Source organism: Phocoena sinus, chromosome 14 (genome assembly GCF_008692025.1).
Source record: "Phocoena sinus isolate mPhoSin1 chromosome 14, mPhoSin1.pri, whole genome shotgun sequence".
Classification (NCBI taxonomy): Eukaryota; Metazoa; Chordata; class Mammalia; order Artiodactyla; family Phocoenidae; genus Phocoena; species Phocoena sinus.
In genome coordinates, this window is record NC_045776.1 from 22,839,400 (window position 1) to 22,849,932 (window position 10,533).

Sequence of the window (10,533 nt, forward strand, 5' to 3'; positions counted from 1 at the left end):
AAAGTAGGTTTTTAGCAAGAGTGAAAAAGGCTAGAATAATTAGGTGTAGAAAATAGATACAGAATATTGCTCAGCCGTAAAAAGGAACAAAATTGTGCCATTTGCAGAGACGTGGCTGGACCTAGAGACTGTCATACAGAATGAAGTAAAGTCAGAAAGAGAAAAATATCATATTAATGCCTATATGTGGAATCTAGAACAGTGGTATAGATGAACTTACTTGCAAAGGAGAAATAGAGACAGACATAGAGAACAAACGTATGGATACCAAGGGGGGAAGAGGGGGTAGGATAGATTGGGATTGACATATATACACTACTGTGTATAAAACAGATAACTAATGAGAACCGACTGTATAGCACAGGGAACTCTACTCACTGCTCTGTAGCGACCTAAATGGGAAGGAAATCCAAGGAAGAGGGAACGTATGTATACGTGTAGCTGATTCACTTTGCTGTACAGCAGAAACTAACGCGTTATAAAGCAACTATGCTCCAATGTAAAAAAAAAAAGGTACAGGAATGTTATTATACTTCAGATTATTCTTAGCAGTGGATGTGTTAGCGTAAAAACAAGACACTGGTTCTCACTCTGCTACCAACCTCCCCTCCCTTAAATTTCTGCTTTTCTCATTCCAAAACTTTTTATAAATAATGCAGGTTAGGAATATTTATAATACAGGCATACCTCGGAAATGCGAGTTCGGTTCAAGACCACCACATATAAGTTATGTTTGCACTGTTGTCAAGTGTGCAATAGCATTGTGTCAAAGAAACAATGTACATACCTTAATTTTAAAATACTTCATTGCTAAAAAATGCTAATCATCATCTGAGCCTTCAGTGGATCATAATCTTTTTGCTGGTGCTGGAGGGTCTTGCCTCTATGTTGATGGCTGCCGACTGATCAAGGTGGTGGTTACTGAAGATTGGGGCAGCTGTGGCAATTTCTTAAAATAACAGTAGAGTTTGCCACATCAATTGACTCTTCCTTTCATGCAAGATTTCTCTGTAGCGTGCAATACTGCATAATAGCATTTTACCCACAGTAGGACTTCTTTCAGATTTGGAGTCAGTCCTGTCAAACCCCAAGCTGCTTTATCAACTAAGTTTATGTCATATTCTAAATCCTTCGTTGTCATTTCAGCAGTCTTCACAACATCTTCACCAGGAGTAGGTTCCATCTCAAGAGACCTTTTTATTTGCTCATCCGTAAGAAGCAACTCCTCCCTTACAGTTTTATCATGAGATGGCAGCCATTCAGTCACATCTTCAGGCTCCACTCCTAATTCTACCTCTCCTCCTGTTTCCACCACATCTGCAGGTACTTCCTCCACTAAAGTCTTGAACCCCTCAGAGTCATCCGTGAGGGTTGGAATCAACTTCTTCCAGACTCCTGTTAATGTTGGTATTTTGACCTCTTCCCGCGAATCATGAATGTTTTTAATGGCATCTAGAACCCTTTCCAGGTTTTCAATCGACTTTGCCCAGGTCCATCAGAGGAATCACTATCCATGGCAGCTATAGCCTTAACAAAATGTTTATTAAAACATAAGACTTGAAAGTTGAAACTACTTGATCCATGGGCTACAGAAAGAATGTTGTGTTAATCTCATTATACATCTCCATCAGAGCTCCTGGGTGACCAAGTGCATTATCAATGAGCAGTAATATTTTGAAAGGAATCTTTTTTTTATTTCCCTGAGCTGTAGATCTCAATGATGGGCTTAAAATATTCGATAAACCATGCTGTAAATAGATGTGCTACCATCCAAGCTCTGTTCCGTTTAAAGAGCACAGGCAGAGTAGATTTAGCATAATTCTTAAGGGCCCTAGGATTTTTGGAATGGTAAATGAGCCTTGCTTTCACCTTAAAGTCACTGGCTGCCATTAGCCCCTAGCAAGAGTCAGCTTGTCCTTTGAAACTTTGAGGCCAGGCATTGACTTCTCTTTAGCTATGAAAGTCCTAGATGACATCTTCCAATATAGGGCTGTTTCATCTACATTGAAAATCTGTTTGATATAGCCACTCACATTAGTTACCGTAGCTAGATCTTCTGGATAATCTGCTGCAGCTTCTACGTCAGCACTTGGTGCTTCATCTTGCACTTTGATGTTATAGAGACGGCTTCTTCCCTTAAACCTCATGGACCAACCTCTGATAGCTTCAAACTTTTCTTCTGCTGCTTCCTCGCCTCTCTCAGCCTTCATAGAATTGAGGAGAGTTAGGGCCTTGCTCTGGATTAGGCTTTGGCTTAAGGGAATGTTGTGGCTGGTTGGATTTCCTTCAAGAACTCTTCCGTCGAATTCACAACCTGGCTAACTGGCACAAGAGGACCAGCTTTCGGCCTGTTTCTGCTTTTGACATGCCTTCCTCACTAAATGGCATTTCTAGCTTTTGATTTCACTTGAACACTTAGAGGTTATTAATTGGTCCAATTTCAAAATTGTTGTGTCTCAGGGAATAGGGAGGCCCAAGGAGTGGGAGAGATGGGAGAACAGCCCATTGGTGGAGCGGTCAGAACACACAACATTTATGAATTTAAGTTTGCCATCGTATATGGGCGCGGTTCATGGCACCCCAAAACAATTACAACAGTAACATCAAGGATCACAGATCACCGTAACAAAATAATGAAAAAGTTACAAGTACTGCGAGAACTACCAAAATGTGACACACAAAGTAAGCCAATTCTATTGGAAAAATTGCACTGATAGACTTGTTCCATGCAGGGTTGCCACCAACCCTGAATTTGTAAAAGTGTGTAATAAAGCAAAGCGCAATAAAACAAGGTATGCCTGATACATTGTGAGCCTCTTTTCCAGGTCAGTATACTTCCACAGTATGATTTAGTGGTTGCAGTAATAATCTGCTTTATGGCTATTCCATACCTTAGCCATTTTCTATTAGTGGTTAAGTAACCGTAGGCAGTGGAGCATTGATGGAATAGGGAAGGACATTGAGAAACGTAATAAGGAGATTCCATTTAATAAAGATTAAGAAGAGCTCTTCTCTTTAAGCTGCCATACCTTCCGACTTGAGTGTCTGAGTAATTATTCCTAGTAAGTGTCTTCAGCTGACCATGTGAAATAATTGAAAGTTATGAATGTTAAATTTTCTTGCCATTTGGGGATTTTCTATGCTGTATCCATGTTTATCTGGTTTTATAAGTATCATTGGTACAGCAGTGCAAGAGAGCTTCCACAGGGAGAAGTGGTTAGATATCTTAAACAGAAAATAGAGTTCAGTGATCAGAGATGGGGATTGGAAGGCAAAAGAGGAAAACAGCTGAAGAGAAACCACATTTCTAGGCCCTCGGGGTGTTTTTTAGAGGGCTCGTGGGAAATGGCGATGTTTGTCACCTGACACCTAAATGAGTTCCTGCTGCCTTTGTGTTTAAAATGATAAATCTTCAATCTTTGTAAGAGCATATGGAAAAATATATTTTTAAGTGTGAAAGTCTTAGGAAGGAGCTACAATATTCAACTGAATGCACAACAATAAAAACCTGAAAAGAATTGGCTTAGTAATAAGAAGCTCGTTTAAGAAGAAAGTAAATTAACACAATATAATAAGTGTACTTCAATAAAATAAATTTTTAAAAAAAGAACAGTCAATGAAGGCCAAGATTATATAAATCTTTGTCTAATGCCTACCAGCAACATCTCAATGTTCACCTAAAGCCTCTAGCAGTGTCATGCATAATTTACTGCATATATTAATTTTGAACACCTAGATGGGAAAAATCAATCCCACCAACTTAAAGGCTGTATAAAACCTCAAAATATAGAGATGACCTATGCCAGAGACAGTCAGATGGAGTCCTGTTAAAGTGGAATATTCTTGGATAAGTCGACAATAGTTAGCCTCTATTCAAAATGAAAATTTGAGGGTTTTTTAAAAATGTGATCCTGGAACTATAAGAATGTAATGATTATTTAAAATGAAATTAATTATACGTATTTCTCTATTTTAAAGCACCGAGGTTCATATCTATTCCGTGACATTACAATGGAGTTTTTTACACGATCTGGTGCTGCAAATTCAAGGAAATTACCAAGGCATTTTAACAAGAGACTTGAATGGGGTAGTGGTTTCAAGTCTACTTGAGTCATAGGTGTGAAATGCTAAACTATGGAAATTAGGCATTGTACTTTAAAGATAAATCTAAAACTAGAAAGCTAAGATTTCCACAAGGAATGCGGGAATACTTGATAGCTCATGGATTTCGCTAATGCTAAATATTTGTAAGTTACCTAGATTTAAAGTCTCTGACGTTCACTATCAGACGACAGTTTTTTTTTTTTTTGCGGTACGCGGGCCTCTCACTGCTGTGACCTCTCCCGTTGCGGAGCACAGGCTCCAGACGCGCAGGCTCAGCAGCCATGGCTCATGGGTCCAGCCGCTCCGCGGCATGTGGGATCTTCCCGGGCCGGGGCACGAACCCGCGTCCCCTGCATCGGCAGGCGGACTCCCGACCACTACGCCACCAGGGAAGCCCTAGGTGACAATTTTTAAAATATTGATGTGTTAATAAGAAATAGCCAAACCTACTACTATTAAGAAATTGTTATTGGAATTCTTCGTAAAGTAAGGTTTTCTGAAAGTAAGACCACAGAGGAAAACTGGAGAGATGGGCTAGTGCATTTCTTCCACATTGGTGGAGGCTATAAGAAGAACTTGTTGGACATTTTAAGAATTGTATATGTGTAAAAGTAATTGCGTGGGTTTCTCTTAAAGCTACTTTCTTAAAACAGTCTGTGCTACCTCAGTTAAGGACGTTTTTTTTCCCCTCTATCGATAAGAACCAAGAATGGACTGTGAATTCGTTCTTGGCTGTACTTGGATTAAGTAGCAACTTTCCTTTGTTATTCTGTACATTGCTGAATTTGAACTTCTTGGAAACTGCACATTTATTGTCACCCAATGATATTGTTGAGGATGTTTCTTTTTAATTCTGGTAGTTCCAGTTATCTAGAGGCCGGACATATCTTCCTAAGTTTGTCTTTTCACTGCACAGATGAAGGCTCTCAGAATTCATATTCTGAGAGCCACCATCTCATTGGAAATTAAAAGAACAAACTCTAAACATGTCTAATTTTCCTGGCCTGTTCCCAGTGGCTTTTCTTGAGCAACATGAACACCACTGAGATCTTATTCTCATGTGCTTGTGGTGAGGACTCTTGCCTCAGGATCACATTTTGTGATTTTTTTCTCTTCCCAAGCAAGTGGTGCCTAGTACTTTTTGGAAAATATACCCTCATATCAAAGATTCTATTTGTGGTCAAGGATTACAGAAATGGTTCCTTTACCTTCTTTACTAGTAGACAAGTCTTTCTAAATGTTCTATTCCATTTCCTCAACCTTTTCAGTAACCTCCCTTCAACTCTCGCCCCTAGCTTTTTTAACTTTCCCCAGGAATAGCAGCATTCTCTGTGATCCCTTCCACCGTACCACCATTTGGGCACCTGTAGGTAAACCCTTCCAGGTAAATCATGGACTCAGTTGGACTCCATGTCTCTCTCTGAGGTCTTTAAACCCACTTAAAGCACTGAAGGGAATTGGGTGGCACCTTTTAGAGCACATCTGATTTTCAGTCATTTCCCATGCTTTCCTGGTCATTTGGAAACTGCTCCTGGGCTAGGCCGACAGAAGCTTATTTTCTAGCTTTAGACTCTATTTCAGTTCAAGTTCCCTTATTTTCTGGTTTCAGTAAAGGGCATCTAATGCCATGCTTTGCAGATTATGTTCTTTGAATATCATTTTCCTTATCTGTAAATGGAAATGATTACCTACATGAAATTCAAGTAAGAAACTAAGACCTAGAGATACTGTGAAATAATTTGCCCTCGTTGGCAGCCTCCCTCTTGTTCTGGCTTTTTGTAAAACCCAGCATGACCCTGAAAGAAAATGTTGAGGTGCTGCTGAGAGCAATGTGAAGTAAAAGTAAAAAGCCTTCGGATTTTAGAGCTCTACCTTTAGTTGGGTGACCCAGTTTGTACGAAGTGAACTCAGGTAAGTAATCTTACTTAATCTTTACCACAGCCCTACAGGTGTAGGGACTATTACCTCCATTTTGCAGAGAAAAAAAAAAAAAAGCTGAGGCTTAAGAGTCCAAGTAGCTGGCTTAAGGTAAAGATAAAAATCCCCAAATCTAAAGCATTTTCAGGAAGATTTCGTGGAAAATGTTTCATGAGTTGCTGACAACTGTGGTGTGAGCATTTTTCATTTAACGCAGTGGTCCTCTAATTCCTGGGCATGCCAATCAAAAGATTTCAGCAGCATTTCCTAATATAATACAGTTCATTTTTATTCTCGAACTGTCATGACCATGAAGGACTTGGGCTAGATTAAGGCACCATGTCTTCTTTCAAAATTGATTTGTGGACTCAAATTAGGCACCAAAGTGCTCTGACTAGCAAATGGAACGTCAAAGTTGGCTGAAACTGTGGTTGAACCAGGAGTTTTACTTAGGTTTTTAATTTCTTCTTTGAGACCAAGCATGAGCAGATATTGGCCCAGCCAGATTACCGTTGACTTTTTGAGGAATTAGTCTTTCCAGAATCATGGAAACTTTCCTTTACCTGTAGTCTCTTAGTATGTAATTTGCTTTATCCTAGAAAGAAAATAAAAAATGGGAGACAGGCCTCATCTATTTTATTACTATGTGATGCCCTTTCTTTTTCCTGGACCACATTTCAGACCCCAGCTGCTTTCCCGTTCTGACCGTCTAATTTCTATTGCTTTTTCACATCTTACCAAAACAACTATTTAAATCAGTCCACTGACCTTATGAGTCTTAACTCTGAATCCAGTTTCTGTTACTTAACCCTGTGAGTGATAACTGCTAAAGGTATCCTAATTGAGAAGAGGGTTGCTCTTCCAGGGATGTGTGCAGGAAATTTCATTTGCTGCCAGATCCCAGACCTGGGGATCCCATTTGCCTCTCCACCTCCCCTCGTCTGAGTGGGCTCACCTTAGCTTCTCCCTTTACATCAGGGACTTTCAGCTTCAGCACTGTTGACATTTGGGGCTGAATAACCGGGGAGGGGGGCACTGTCCTGTGCATTGTCCCTGTGCTGCGCCTACCAGACATCAGTTGTACACACACACACACACACACACACACACACACACAGTTGTGACAATCCAAAATGCCTTGACACATTGCCAATTGTACCCTGGGGGGCAAAATTGCCCCTGATTGAGAACCACTGCTTTTTTTTTTAATAACATTTTTTTTATTCAAACAGAAAATCACAAAAATTATAATCCTCATCAGTTCACTCAGTCCCATGTAATTAATTTTTTTTCATCTTGATCTTTTGTTGGCACTTTTATGAGTTCATCAGTTTCCCATTAGAGTTCTGAAAATGCTTCTTCATTCAGTTCAGCAGTATAGTCAGTTACCAGAAACCTGTGCTTGTCAGAGTCTTTTCCATGAATTCCTTGAAGATGAAACCCTTTTACAGGAACATTTTTGCAAAAGCATCAGAGTACACACAGAATTGTCTGTAAATGACAAAAGGCTTAAAAATGACCACGGTTAAAGATTTGATGAAAGTTCATAATGATGCAATTGACAAGGAAATTTCGTTATTTCTGAGATATACATTTTAAAGTAATAACTAGAATTATGACTTATCACATTATACCAGAACATATAAGATTTTTAGGAATTTCATGTAATGTCTGAAACATTTATATTAACATATTTCCATACAAATAACCCAAGGAAACTTTAGTATTAGTTTTCTGGAGAACCACTGCTTTTGTAAAAATATTTTAATTTTACTGTAGTATAGTTGATTTACAATGTGTTCGTTTCAGGTGTACAACAAAGTGAGAACCACCGCTTTAGAAGAACATTTGAGTTTATTAGATAAACATTAGACCAAGCCCTCACTTAGCCAGTCAACTTGAACAAGTGGGACATACTAGACAGTCTATGGGCAAGTGACAGAAAAACACTTTTAAATGGCTAAAATAACCATCTAGGAGTACTCGAGTTAAGCGTGCTACTGTTTTACCTACAGTCACATTTAATACTTAAACCTCTGGGGGAAGTAGCACCCCGTCTCACAGGTAAGAAGACCACCTCGGATGAATGAACTTGCCAAGGTCACACAGTGAGGGGCAGAACTGGCATTCAGCCCAGTTGGTGGGATTCTGACACCTACGTTCTTCACCCTTGCTCTGTACTGATTCCTTGCCCACCGGTAGCTTACATTCTAACTGAGATGCCACAGTCAGTATTCCTGAGCCTCAGGCCCTCTTCTTAAAAAGCTGTCTCTCGGGGCTTCCCTGGTGGCGCAGTGGTTGAGAGTCCGCCTGCCGATGCAGGGGACGCGGGTTTGTGCCCCGGTCCGGGAAGATCCCATATGCCGCGGAGCGGCTGGGCCCGTGAGCCACGGCCGCTGAGCCTGTGCGTCCAGAGCCTGTGCTCTGCCGTGGGAGAGGCCACAACGGTGAGAGGCCCGCATACCGCGAAAAAAAATCTGTCTCTCACACTTTCCAGGTCCTCTAGAAGTCTCTCTGCTGCCAGGCCCCAGACCACTCTTCTCCAAGGACAGGCTTTATAGCTATCCAGGCCCTCCTTCTACTGCACTTGCCACCAAGGACACACTGTCCATAAACCTGGCAACTCCACCAAGTTGCCTCAGAATCTATCTGGTGAAAGATACTATGTTGTTTGTGGAACAAACAATGAAGAAGTAAGCTGCCTAAGAATCCATGTTCCGGGTGCCAAGAATTTATCTGAAAACTTAGGACATCTGCAGCCCTCTGGGAAGTGTCATTTTTCTGTGGTTTTCCCATCTGACCCCGGTTCCATGAAGGAAGCCTCACTTGCAGGCCTCAGGAGGGGTTGGAGGATGCTGTCTTACCTTTACAGGGCTTTGAGAGACATCCTTAGATGCATTTGCTCCCCATCATCAAAAGATGGAAAAAGCCACCTAAGTGTGAGACCTTGTTCCTCTTTGGCAGATCCGCACCCAGCCTCTTGGGTGCGCTGTGCAGTGCCGAGGTCACCTGGAGCTAACGCCCAGACATCCTCATGCTCTAGGGCATGATATTAACACTGGTTTGATCCAGCAAAGCTCCCCAATAGATTTGTCACTGTATCACTTCGACCTTGAAGAAATCACTAGCTCATCTACGAAGAGACCAGAAACCATCGATGAGGGAGTGCCTTCCAGACCTTTCCACCTAAGAGCGAACACCCTTGAGCTGGTGCTGCTAATTCTGCCTGAACATGAGAGTTGCCTGGGAGCCTTTTTAGATGCACTGGTGCTGGACCTCACCCTTGAGGTCCTGATTCAGCAGGTGAGGATGGGCCAGGCGAGGCTGTGTGGAAGAGGTGAGGATGAGGGCATCACACTCTCCCAAGCTGGCCTTGTTAAGCCGCAAGCCCGAAATTTCTTTGAAGACTTGTGGTTAATCTTTTTAAAAAAAAAAAAAAAAAATTTGTTTATTTGGCTGCGCCAGGTCTTAGTTGCGGCATGTGGGATCTAGCTCCCTGACCAGGGATCAGACCCAGGCCCCCGGCACTGGGAGCGCAGAGTCTTACCCACTGGACCCCCAGGGAAGTCCCTTTGTGTTTACTCTTGATCTATGAAAAATCTGCATTTTTCCAAACATCCGTATAGGATATTAAAATACCTTAAATTACTAAACTTCCCCCATACACTTCCAAGAGTAAAATCGATGAGTCTGGAAGCTATTTATCACATATCACATACTTTCATTTGAGGCAGGTGGCATCCAGGTCTTTGAGACTCCTTCAATGCGCTCACTGTCTGCAAAGCTGTGTCATGAGAGAGATTTACAGCTGTTGGCCACCTTCCTTGGGCTTCTGGGAACCCCTTCCTCATTTGAAAGTGCCTGGACTTCCCCCCGGCTAGGTTCTTGAGGGCTTCATAGGCTGCACAGGTAAAAGAGGAACAAGAAGTTCTGCTTGAGTAACAAACATCATATTTTGACCAGGAAAGATGACACAAATGGGGGAAACCTTGACAGCACAGCCGGGGATGCTGAGGCCGGAGCCAGGGAGAGAGGCCTCTTGCTCTCAGAGTCCGCACACCCGGGGGCTTCTGATGCCTCACTTAAATGCCTCACTTTCTTTCCAATAATATAAGAACGAGTTCCTTATATTTTTATTTTTGACCCTTCTGCCAGTCCCAGAGGCAGGGCGGTGACCCCGTTTTGCAGAGGAGGGGGAAATGGGACTCAGCGAGGCTTCCAGAACTGGAAACCAGGAGGCTCTGAGGCGAGGGCAACATTCGGGGAAGCTGAGCCCAGGCTGCCCATTTGGTTGGAACAACCTCCCACGGTGCCGACCCGAAGCCTTCCTTCCCTCAGGACGTTTGTAGCATCTAAAGCTGGCTGGCTGGATTCACGGTCAGCTTTAATTATCGTAAAACAGAGTCCCTGGGTGGGAAATATTTTATTCATAAAAAGTACCTCTCTATTCCATGGCGTTCATAGCAAGCAGACTCTCCTGGACATCTGTGCATCCATTATTCCATGTCACCA